Consider the following 13,149-nt stretch of genomic DNA (forward strand, 5'->3'; position numbering starts at 1 on the left):
GACAGCTTCTTGCTCTGTCACCCAGGCTGGGGGGCAGTGGCGTGATCTCGGCTCACTGCAAACTCCACCTCCCGTGTTCAAGCAATTCTCTCCCTCAGCCTCCTGAATAGCTGGGATTACAGGCGCCTGCCACCAAACCCAGCCAATTTTTTTGTATTTTTAGTAGAGACGGTGTTTCACCATCTTGGCCAGGCTGGTCTTGACCTCCTGACCTTGTGATCCACTTGCCTTGGCCTCCCAAAGTGCCGGGATTACAGGCTTGAGCCACCGTGCCTGACCACAAGTGGATTTTTAAAAGGGGGACAGATACAAATAAAGTGGGCTGATACAAAGTTGTTTTCCAGGAATTCTCATTCATTTACAGAAATAACATTGATTTGCAATTGACTATATATTCTTCAGCTACAGTGTCAGATTTCTAGTGGCCAGTGTGGAATTATTAGTTTAATTTTTAGCTTCTTGTGGCAATAGCAAGCAGTGTCAAGAGATGATTGCATATTGCACCACTACACTCCAGCCTGGGCAACAGAATGAGACCCTCTTTCCAAAAATAATAATAATTAAAGAAAAGAGATAACTACATAGCTCAAAAAGGCATGATTACTGTCTTATTTTAATATCTCTTGGGACCTAACAATTAAAAGGACTTGCATTCCTCAGATAAAAGTTATTTTCTTTACTTTTTAAGTTGAACAATTTTAATTAAGTTACTCGTAAGCAGTAAAATTTTATGCAGTTTCATGAAAAGGCCCGTGTTTTGCATGCCTAAATTATTTTTCATTGTCTTTACTTGAAGGTTTTGAAAGTAGGAACTTCTCCTGAATCTTTCTAGTGGTTGAATAAAGTACATATTCTGGGGTGCTACAGTGAATTTATGGCTTGTCCAAATAAATTTACTAGCAATAGGTGATTTTATAGGAGGATCTTCAGTCATACAGTGAAGCCAATGAAGCCACTCAAGAGGCACCAGGCTTCCATCCACATCCCAGGATGTGCTTCTGCCATTCATTTCAGTAGCATATATAACCTCTCTGTGATGGCCAGAAAACTGCTTGTTGTCTTCATAGTATTTGTTTCCTTATTTGTCTTCAAAGTCAAAAAGGGTCACCACCCTTAAGAAGCTGACAACCTGACAAGAGAGACAGCCTGATATAAAAGTCATAACTGTACAAAGTTGTGGAGAAAATCACAATGTTAGCGGCAGGTGTTGGAAGTACAAAAGAGAACTCTACCTGGTTTATGGTGAGTGGGTCGGTGAGGGAAGCTTCCTGAAAGAGGTATCACTGAAATGAGTCTTAAAGGAGCAGTAGGAATTTGCAGAAGGTGGGAGCATGCCTGGTGCCTTCAAGTAAGAGTGGAGGAGACCAGCATGACTGTAGTGTAGTTTCAAGGGTGTGATTGAGAATGATGTTAGGAAGGATGGGGACCATATTGGGCAGGGCCTTGAATGCCCTTTTAAGGGTATTAGCTTTTACTCTAAGTGAGATGGGAAGCCATCAAAGGGTTTTGAGTAAAGAAGTGACATAATTTGACATTTTTGAAGGATCTTTCTGGATGCTTTGTTTGAAACAAGCCCTGTTAAAGGTGGGCAGGAGGCAGGGAAGGACAGAGGCTGTAACAGGATCAAAAGCCAGTGGTGGCTTACACTTGACAGTGAATGACTGTATTCTGGAAATATTTTGAAGGTAGAGCCCATGGGATTTGCTGACAGATTGGGGTATGAGAGAGAAACAGGAGTGAGGATGTTTGACTTCAGCTGGAAGGATGTGTTGCCATTTACCAATATGGGGAAAACTGTGAGAGGAATAAGTCTGGAGAAGAAAATCAGAAATTTAGTTCTCCTACTTTAAAGTAAATATGAGAGATTACTCCTCAAAGGACGGTAGTTTTTCCTAAAGAAGAACTAAATGGAGGACATGGTGCAGATAAAGTCATCTTCTGAGTGTCAAGTATAATGCACTCAGCATGATGCCTGTGATGGCAGGTAGAGTGGGTGGATGAAGCCCTCAGTGAATGGAACCTGCTCTCAAGAACAGCTTGTAAGGAGGCTTAACTCACACAAATGAGTTAGAAAGATATGAAGTCAAGGACCAGATTATGGGATACAGATCTCAAGTGGCACAGGATAGTAGCAGAGGGAAATGTGAGTGTGGTAGTCAAAGCAGTCTGAAGTAGTCAAAAAAGGCCTCTAGAAGGCAGTGGGGGCAGGAGCCATCCTCACAGTATGGGGACGACTTGGACAGAGTGGAAAAGTGTCAAGATTGTGAGAATAAGCAGGTTCCATTTGGGGCACAGATAATCCGTGCCTGACTGGAAGAGTTGCTGGGAGGATTTTAAAAGAATTTGTTCATTGGGTGTGGTGGCTCGCACCTGTAATCCTGGCACTTTGAGAGGCTGAGGAAAGTGGATCCCCTGAGGTCAGGAGTTCAAGACGAGCCTGACCAACATGGAGAAATCCTGTTTCTACTAAAAATGCAAAATTAGCCGGGCATAGTGGCGCATGCCTATAATCCCAGCTACTTGGGAGGCAGCAGCAGGAGAATTGCTTGAACCTGGAAGGTGGTGGTTGCGGTGAGCCGAGATCGCGCCATTGCACTCCAGCCTGGAGACAGAGCGACACTCTGTCTCAATAAATAAATAAATAAATAAAAATAAAAAATAAAATAAAAGAATTGGTTCTTGGCACATAATAGGCACTTGATAATAGATAGCTAACAATATTTCTTATACTGGGGGAATAGCTGGAGATAAAACTGTGTAAAACTCTCTTGAATTCAGCCCGCCTTCCACATCCCTGTGTTTCTTACAACTTGACTGCCCTTTGCGCTTTTTCCTTTCCTGGGTTGTCCTCTAACACTTCTAGTAGAGCACCTTCAAATGTGACTTTCTAGGTTATCTCAGGGGAGAAAGGGAATTGGGCTATGCTATTTCACAAGTCCATCTAGGGTTTATGATGGGTTTTTTACATTTGTGATTTATTATGAGTTTTTATTATTTTTATGGATGTTATCAGTCTCATCCATGTGGATACTACAAAGGTCCAGAAGGGGGCAATGTGACACTTGGATTTAAGAGGTTTTTTTGCACAAATGTTTTGGAATTCACCCCATATTGTCTAATCCAGGATTTCAGAAGGGCAGGGCTGGAATGATCTGTAAACATCATAGGGTCCAACACTCTCACTTGCCAGTAAAGATACTGAACCCAGAGAGTGGAAAAGACTGGCTTAAGGTCACAAAGACATTTTGTGGGAAAGCTGAGACTGTAATCTTGTTCTGACCCTGAGTCTGTATTATTCCCTGACCTCACTTGGTTGTTTAATTTGGGGAAATCTCCCTCAAAAGCAGAGATTCTTAAAACTGTGTCATCTACTGGTAACTTTTAAAGGACTAAAATTCTCATAACTCCTTGGTTGAGACCTTTTTTTTTTTTTTTTTCTTGACACGGAGTCTCACTCTGTCACCCAGGCTGGAGTGCAGTGGCACAATCTTGGCTCACTGCAACCTCCACCTCCTGGGTTCATGCCATTCTCCTGCCTCAGCCTCCTGAGTAGCTGAGACTACAGGTGCCCGCCACCACACCCGGCTAATTTTTTGTAGTTTTAGTAGAGACAGAGTTTTACTATATTAGCCAGGATGGCCTTGATCTCCTGACCTTGTGATCCGCCCGCTTCGGCCTCCCAAAGTCCTGGGATTACAGGCATGAGCCACCGTGCCAGGCCGAGACCTATTTTATTATAAATAAATATAAACAAAAATTTTACGTTAAAGATACTCAAAATGTACAAATATAAAACTCCAATTTAAATGTATTTTCCCAACCTGGTGCTGTGGCTAACTCCGGTAATCCCAGTGCTTTGGGAGGCCGCAGCAAGCAGATTACTTGAGCCCAAGAATTCAAGACCAGCCTGGCCAAAATGGCAAAATCCTGTCTCTACTAAAAAAACCCCAAAATCAGCTAGATGTGTCAGAGCGCATCTTTGGTCCCAGATACTTGGAAGGCTGAGGTGGGAGGCTCTCTTGAGACCAGGAGGTGGAGGGTGCAGTGAACCGAGATCATTCCACTGTATTCCAGCCTGCGTGACAGAATGAGACCCTGTCTCAAAAATAATTAATTAATTAATTAACTTTATTTTCCTTAAAGCTTGTATACATATAAAGCAAAACAACTTTTACTGAGTTAAGTACAAAAAGAAACTTCAAACCAATGAAATTTAGATTAACAGTATTACACGAAAGTGTAGATGATTTTGTTTTGTTGAAATTAATTTGCTACTCACAAGTGAATGTGGTACTTTTTAAAACAATGACACACTTACTTGCTTCACCTTAGTTTCTTTAACATGACCAGTCCTCAACAAAGATTTTTGGGCCAGTCATGGTGGCTCAAGCCTGTAATTCCAGCACTTTGGGAGGCCGAGGCAGGTGGATCACCTGAGGTCAGGAGTTCAAGGCCAGCTTGGCCAACATGGAGAAACCCTGTCACTACTAAAAATACAAAAATTAGCTGGGCATGGTGGCAGGAGCCTGTAATCCCAGCTATGCGGGAGGCTGAGGCAGGAGAATCACTTGAACCGGGAGGTGGAGGTTGCAGTGAGCTGAGATTGTGCCATTGCACTCCAACCTGGACTACAAGAGCAAAACTCCATCTCAAAAAAAAAAAAAAAATTCTTTAATTTAATTTGCCTGAAGGTATAAATAATTGGAAATATTTTGATGTATCAGAAAACTAAAATCAGGAATCTGTCATTGATCCACTGTACTTTATATCTACCTATCTAAATCTCTATAGGCTATACAGATAGATGTAGACAAGAGAGATAAAATTTGTCTCTATTTATATATATTTGTCAATATCAACCTATATCTGTATCTTTTTTTTCTTTTTTAAACTTTAGCCTTTTTTTTTTTTTTTTGAGATGGAGTCTTGCTCTGTTGCCCAGGCTGGAGTGCAGTGGCACAATCTCAGCTCCCCGCAACCTCTGCCTCCTGGGTTCAAGTGATTCTTCTGCCTCAGCCTCCCAAGTAGCTGGGACTACAGGCTCATGCCACCATGCCCAACTAATTTTCATATTTTTAGCAGAGACAGGGTTTCCCTATGTTGGCCAGGGTCTCGAACTCCTGACCTCGTGATTCACCCGCCTTGGTCTCCCAAAGTGCTGGGATTACAGGCGTGAGCCTAATTTTAGCCTTTTTTTTTTTTTTTAAAGAGTCAGTACTTCCTTTGAAATATCTCTATCTTTACCTATAGATAAACATATACCAATTACATATAAATTTCAAGTTATAAAACTAATTATACATGTTATAAAACATTCAAACAACCCAGAAACAAATGGAGTAAGAAATGAAAGCCCTCTTGCACAGACATTAGGTTGCCATAACAAAGGCTGAAACAAGAAAGGCTTAAAGAAGATAGAATCATATCTCTCAGGTCATAATATACAAGGTAGCAATCCTGGGTTGATCTGATGACTGTGTAGTGATGGGTTTAGGCTCTTTCTTTGTGGCTCTGCAATTCTCAGCACATGGCTTCCATCTTGGTCCAAGGTGGCTGTTTCCATTTACCCCACTGTGTCCACATTCTAGCTAGCAAGAAGATGGGAAGAAGGAAGGGGCGGGAGGTCATGCTTCTTTTTTTAAGGTCACAACATGGAAGTCACATATGTCACTTCTGCTCACAGCCCATGACTGGAACTCAGATACATGGCCAAACTAAGCTATAGCCAAAACTGGGAAATACAGTCCTCAGTTGGATAGCAATGTGCCCAGCTAAAACTTCTCTGTTATAGAATAGTGGTTTTCAAATTTGGCTGCACAACAGAATCACCTGGAAAACTTAAACAAATAGACACCTCCCACTCCACAGGCCAATTCAATCACAATATTTGGGGAGCAGGGCCTAGACTTCTGTGTTTTTTGAAGGCTGTCTGGTGATTTTCATGTAGGTTGAGGCTGAGAACCACTGCTGTAGAAGAAAGAACAGATGAACGGGGGACAACTAACAACCCCTATCACACTCATTTTCACTCCTCCAAAATTCTGTACCTCACACTTCCTCCCCATTTGTCACCCATTAGTTCAACCTACATTTTACCAGAGCTTTTTTTTGTGCATGTACAAGTACACACTATATACATATGCACATGGTTTGTCCTGACACCCAGTAGTGACTCCAGCATTTCTATATGGGTATGTCTTGGAATAGTAATATTACAAGAAGAGGCATGAGCCTCTGTATTTGCATGGCACTTTACACTAATCAAAAAATATATTGTTTTCTTGGCTGGTTGCTGTGGCTCACACCTATAATCCCAGGACTTTGAGAGGCTGAGGCAGGGGGATCACTTGAGCTCAGGAGTTCAACACCAGCCTGGGTGACATAGTGAGACCCCATCTCTACAAAAATAAAAAATTAGCTGGGCATGTTGGCACAAGTTTGTTGTTTCAGCTACTCAGGAGACTGAGTTGGGTGGATTGCTTGGGTCCAGGATTTCAAGGCTGCAGTGAGCCATCCTCTCATTACTGCAGTCCAGCCTGAGTGACAGAGTGAAACTCTATTTCTCTCTTTATCTATCTATATCTATATATCTATATTTATAGATATATAATTTTCTTATCTATGTCAAAGAATGAGGGCTAATGAAGAATTTGCGGTGGTGCAAGAGCTAAAGCCGTCTCTTGGTTTAGCCCCTGCAAGCGTCATAATATTGAATCATTTACCTTTTCCCAGTGGTCTGAAATGCCATCTTTATTACATATTAAATTTCCATATATATGATGATTTAAAAAAAGTATTATTTATTGTTAGTTCAGATTGTTACTGCGTATTTGTTCACTTTTAAAAAATATTTATTATTATTATTTTTAAAGACAGGGAATATTTTATTCAAAACTCATCACAGAAATGGACAGTTTGGGTCTGCAAAAGCAGTCATGTTTTAAAGCATAGGTCAGTAATTGTATATTAGAGCATACACTGCTACATACAGATGAACTGATCAGACCACAACTTTGCAATGTTTAAAACAGAATAAGCTTCCCTGTAAAAGCAACACCTTTGTGACATTTTTACTTTAGTATTCCTCTCTTTCTTCCTCACCTTCTCCTTCAACAGGATCCACACCAACCTCCTTATAATCCTTCTCAAGGGCAGTCATGTCCTCACTGGGTGGTGAGGATGGAGTTGTAGGACTCAACTACAGCTGTGGAAACCTGGGGTGCTGAGTTAATGGAGAACTCCAGCTTGGACTTCTTGCCATCATCAACTGGGAGTTGTTCCATGAGCAGGGAGGTGAACCCAGAAACAATTCCTTCACCAGAGCTGTGGAAAACCAAGAAGCCCTGGAGAACCATGCACTGGTCAACCAGTTTACAAATTTGGTCCAAAACGAGGTCAGTGATCTCCTGGCCAATGGTGTAGTGCCTTCAGGCATAGTTACTGGCAGCGTCTTCCTTGCCTGTGATGAGCTGCTCAGGGTGGGAGAGCTGGTGGTAGGTGCCAGTGCAAACTTCATCATCAATTACCATGGGTTCCAGATCTAGAAACACTGCCCTGGGCGTGTGCTTGCCGGAACCCGTCTCACTGAAGAAGCTGTTGAAGGAGTCATCTCCTCCCCGAGTGGTCTTGTCACTTGGCATCTGGCCATTGGGCTGGATGCCATGTTCCAGGCAGTAGGGCTCCCAGCAGGCATTGCCAACCTGGACACCAGCCTGGCCAATGTGATGGAGATGCACTCACGCGTGATTGCTGCTTCGCGGCTGCTGAGCAGATGGCGGAGACAAGGAGGAGAGGTTGTTGCTTCTTACAGTGCGACTTTTACGTGGTCGATGTAAGAGAACCTGCCTGTTATTTTCTTTCCTTCTTCTAAGGCAAGAGTGATATTTAAAAAAAAAAAACAAAAAAAACTTAACCTTCCTCTTGTCCCTAACAACTGCCACCTCTCACTTACCTCCAGTGCTGGGTAAATATTTAAAAATTATCAGATGGATTGCTTATTCTGTGTGAAGGGATCACTTACCACGTATGAGAGGCTCCTAATAAAGGTTTCAAATCCACTGGAACGTTTTATGATGATAAAACTAAGAGCTTTTGTTCCACAACACTCTTTTCCTTATCCATGGCCATAGCCTTGCGGCCTGTTACCCTGATAGACTTTCTTGAGTTTTGCTCAAATAGAAAACGAGGTTTTTCTAACATCCCCTAAGGGCATCACTCAAGTGTTCTCTGCTTCTTAGTGTGCACACTACATTAGAGCTGAATAAAGTTACAAGGCAGCAAAAGAGCAGTTTCTGCTTTGACTTACAAATATTTTTAATGCCCTAAAAATAAACCATGAGCTGCAAACGGGTATGAGTGTTCCCGTACTGTTTCTTAAATTAGTTATTTCTGAGCAGATGAAGAATACATTTTGTTTTGCTGCTCAGGTCCACCTTCTTGTGATTCAATGCATGATTCCATTCAGTATCTTAATGCTATCCCTTTTGTTTGGAGGCAAGCATAGGTCCTCAGAGAAGATGGGAAGATTTGTGTTTTGGGAATGAATTATAAATGAGATTAAAATTTTCATTGCAGAAACCCAAGTTTCTGCAATGTTTCTATTGGGACATGACTTCATTCTCTTCTTCAGATCTTTGAAATTCATGGTTTCACATGTTGTAATGTTTACTTAAATACACAGTTTTCACCTTCATGGAGCTAACAGTCAAGAAATCAAGGGCAACTGCCTTAACTTCAGATGGTTTTAGTTTTGGTTTTGGTTTTGGTATCTGTGAAAAGGGAATGACAATACCTCACTTTACAGAGTTGTCATGTTGTGTCATTCATTCATTCAGTCAGTCATGCACGCATTTAATGAGCACTGTTGCTTGTTGTAAAATGAGTAACATTTTATTACAAATATTATATTTTTTGATGTGGTTAATTTTTACAATTATTTTAAAAATTGTATTATAAGCAATTTTAGATATACACAAAAATTGTTTATAGAACATTACAACCCTCATGTACTCATTACCTAGCATAAAAAATTCCCAGCTCATGGCTAATCTTGTTTAATTTAAACTCCTATTGGCTGGGCATGGTGTTTCATGCCTGTATTCCCAGCACTTTGGGAAGCTGAAGTGGGCAGATCAACTGAGGTCAGGAATTGAAGACCAGCCTGGCCAACATGGGGATGGGAATTTATTTTATTTTATTTTATTTATTGTGTATTATTTTGACACAGTCTTGCTCTGTCGCCCAGGCTGGAGTGCAGTGGCGCGATCTTGGGCTCACCGCAACCGCCGCTTCCTGGGTTCAAGCGATTCTCCTGCCTCAGCCTTCTGAGTAGTGGGGATTACAGGCGTCTGCCATCACACCCAGCTAATTTTTGTATTTTTAGTAGAGACAGGGTTTCGCCATGTTGGCCAGGCTGGTCTCAAACTCCTGACCTCACGTGATCTGCCCTCCTTGGTCTCCCAAACTGCTGGGATTACAGGCATGGGCCACCATGCCCGGTCTCCTATTTTAAAGCAAATTCCAGACATATTATTTTGTCTGACAATAATTTTTAAGGATTAATGTTTGATCCCATTCAAAGCTTAATGAAACCTTTTTAACCATTTTAAACTGCATTTATAATTTGTTTCATTTCCTTTTTAAAAACTTTATTTGATAACAAAAATGCTTCCAGAATACTAGTAATTCTTACAAATATAGTGATTTAAACATATAGACAAGGGTGAACCTTAAGCTCTTTTAAATACATTTAATTCAGTGCTATTTTAAAACAATAAAACTTCAACTTAAAATCACAAATCTAAATTATCCAATTTTTCATTTTAAATTAGAGTCACAAAACTATTTTGTTACTTTAATATGCCAAATTCTCTTCACATAACAAGTACGTTGAAATACAAATTTCATATAAGTTCATCAAGACAAAAATATTAATACCAGAGGGTTTGAGTCTCTTAAGCATTTCTGTTTTTAACACTAAATCTTCCCAAGGTTAAGAGATAATTGTTAAGCTATTACTGTGTCATCCCAGACCCCACAGATGGGTCGCTCCTACCTCATCTGCTGCATTGGTGGATTAAACCCAACTATCTATTTTCTGTTTCATTCTGTACTGAATCATTTTCATAATCTTCCTGTTGGGACCTAAATTCTTACAGATGTTTGACAACTTTGTCCACCTCTGAGGTTAGAGTCATAAGGAAAATGTCAATGACAAAAATGTATTCAACAAGGATGAATTAGATGGTTAAATAAACTTGGGGAACGCTGAATTAAACAGACGTTTGTGCGTGTGGTTTTAAAACTACAAGACTGTAAGGTACTAATGCAAATATCTAAGAGGGGTATAATGTGCAGCAGTTCCAGATGTATTTGACTATGGACCTATGAACTATTCCCTCCCCATCTTTTTTTTTTGGACGATTCTCCCATGAAACCTAGAACAGAGCCTGGAAATGACCAACCTGGAGGCCAAATCCAGCCTGACACTTCAGTTTCACTTGGCCAGTGTTTTAAAAGTATTTAATCTATACTTTAAAAATTGACAGTTGATGGGCATGGTTGCTCATGCCTGTAGTCCCAGCCACTTTGGGAGGCCAAGGTGGGTGGATTACTTGAGACCAGGAGTCGCAGACCAGCCTGGGCAACATGGCAAAACCCTGTCTTTACAAAAAATAACAGTCATGGTAGTGTATACCAGTAGTCCCAGCTACTCAGGAGGCTGAGGTGGGAGAAACACCTGAGCAATGGAATGTCAAGGCTGCAGTGAGCTGTGATTGCAGCACTGCACTCCAGCTTGGGTGACAGAGTGAAATCCTGTGTCAAACAAAAAACAAAACAAAATTTAAAAACCACCAAAAAAACATAAACATACAAAAAATTGAGTTACCAGGCATGGTGGGTGGATTGCACCTCTAATCCTAGCTACAGGGAGGCTGAGGCAGAAGGATTTCTTGAGACGAAGAGTTCAAGACCAGCCTGGGCAACATAGTGAGACCCTGCCTCTAAATAAAAAAACAACCGGGAAATAAAAATTTGAGAGAGTTTACCAAAAAATTCTTAATTGCCAGTTTCTTTTCAAGAATTGTAAGATTTGGCAAAAGTAAACCTGCATTTTGGCATGGCTGCCCTGGCTGAAGCTGAGCAAGGGCTGCCTTACCACACCAGGCATAGGCACTGCACTTCGTCACTGACATAGAATTCCTGCACTGTTCTCCTAGGCATTTGAGTCTGTGGCGTAGATGGCAAAGGGAACCTCAAGTGCGGTAGAAGTATATATGGGAAGAGCTGACGTAAACCCATCAGACTAGATGGACTGTCCCTGGATGCTGGGTGTGAACTGGATGGGGGTAGACCTGGGCTGAGGGCCTCCCTCTGAGACCAAGTAGGGGAGAGATGGTGTCACAGAGCAGAACTGCTGTCCTAGAAACCAGCCCACACTGACTGCTTTTCCATTTGCTTTGGAATTTCCCCCACTGCACCGCATGGTAATCTTGACATGTGTGTTGAGAAATAAAGAGCTGAGATAAAAGCAAAGATGATGCAAATGATTTCAAAATGGTAAAATAAACTTTCAAATGAGATGAATTTGCTAATTATTCTCCCTGAAGGTGCACCTGCCCAAGAAGGATTATAACTGAGGACTGGCTGTCTTGAACCTTGTTGCCACACACAGAGAAAGCTCAGGTTTTCTTTTAAGGAAACCAATGCCTGGCCTTGCCAACCAATGAAAAGGTTGCCTAAGAGCCTTGCCCAGAAGTTTTATCAGTTAAACTCAGACAGAGAGAACAAAGGTGAGATGGTTTTCATTGATACTATTTTCACAGTGGGTTATAAGTCAAGAAAATGAATTACCAAGTAAGCTCTGTTTTCTTTCATCTTATTTAAAGGATTGCTATATAGCAACAGCAAGCTAATAATTAAGGACCATTCTACCTCCTCCAGAGGCTTTGATCTACAGTGATGTGACTCCATAATTTGGTCTGGTTGAGTTTCTAAGCTCTCATTAATGTCCATAAAAATTGGGCAAAATCTAAAGGGCAAAAGGCAAAAGAACAACAACAAAAAACTCACTTACATCTGAAATTTGGTTTTCAATTAGGTACGTGTGATCACTTCCATTATTTGCTTAGCTTTTAGCATGATGAAGCTTGATGTTTTGGACTCTACTAGAAAGTAGTCAAAAATATATACTATTTAGAGCAACCCCACAACCTGTGCTCAGAACTCCTATTTCTAGATTTCTAAGGAAAATCTCTAGGAAAAAAATTATGCAAAATAAAAATATTTTTTTTTTTTTTTTTTTTTTGAGACGGAGTCTTGCTCTGTCGCGCACGCTGGAGTGCAGTGGCCAGATCTCAGCTCACTGCAAGCTCTGCCTCCTGAGTTTAGGCCATTCTCCTGCCTCAGTCTCCCAAGTAGCTGGGACTACAGGCGCCCGCCACCTCACTTGGCTAGTTTTTTGTATTTTTTTAGTAGAGACGGGGTTTCACCGTGTTAGCCAGGATGGTCTCGATCTCCTGACCTCATGATCCGCCCGTCTCGGCCTCCCAAAGTGCTGGCATTGCAGGCTTGAGCCACCGCGTCTGGCCAAAAATGAATTTTTAAATACCCATAAATGCACACACCCAAACAGGATTTATCTTTTCTTTTAGCTTTTTTCCTTCTACTTTTTTATTCCATTAGAATGTGTGAGAATTCAGTTTTTTCTCACTGTACTATTTTTTAAATTTCTGAGATTCACTGGCAATTCAGGTACAATAGAAACCATATGTTTTACTTTATTGGGAGCATAATAGTGTAATGGAAAATTCTAATAATTAGATGTTGGACTTTCTGAATTGATTACCCAATTTTCATGTCTTCTATATTGCTTATCTTTTCTAGATTTTTCTTTCACAATTCTTCAATTTAATTCTTTAATTTCCAAGACAGCTCTACAGCTCTTTCTTGTTGTCTGAATTGTCTTTAAATTTTTTTTTTTTTTTTTTTTTTCTCAGACTCACACCCTTGCTCGGGTGGAAGGGCAGGAGTCGGTTGAGGCGTAAATCTTAGTTTCAATAACAGAAAGACAGCTAGCTGGGAAATCCCAGAGTATGTGGAGACTAAACAACGCACTTCTAAATGACACAGGGGTCAAAGAAGAAACCT

The 13,149-nt window shown here is 40.9% G+C and overlaps 1 protein-coding gene and 1 pseudogene across 3 annotated transcripts in view; one reads left to right on the plus strand and one right to left on the minus strand.

Annotated features, from left to right (window-relative positions):
• NIM1K (NIM1 serine/threonine protein kinase) overlaps positions 1-13,149 on the plus strand; it is a 94,595-nt gene that overhangs the window by 32,435 nt on the left and 49,011 nt on the right. The window lies entirely within an intron of this gene.
• Positions 7,164-10,068, minus strand: LOC105520665 (annotated as a pseudogene).

The sequence above is a fragment of the Colobus angolensis genome, unplaced genomic scaffold (genome assembly GCF_000951035.1).
Source record: "Colobus angolensis palliatus isolate OR3802 unplaced genomic scaffold, Cang.pa_1.0 Scaffold383, whole genome shotgun sequence".
Taxonomy (NCBI): domain Eukaryota; kingdom Metazoa; phylum Chordata; class Mammalia; order Primates; family Cercopithecidae; genus Colobus; species Colobus angolensis.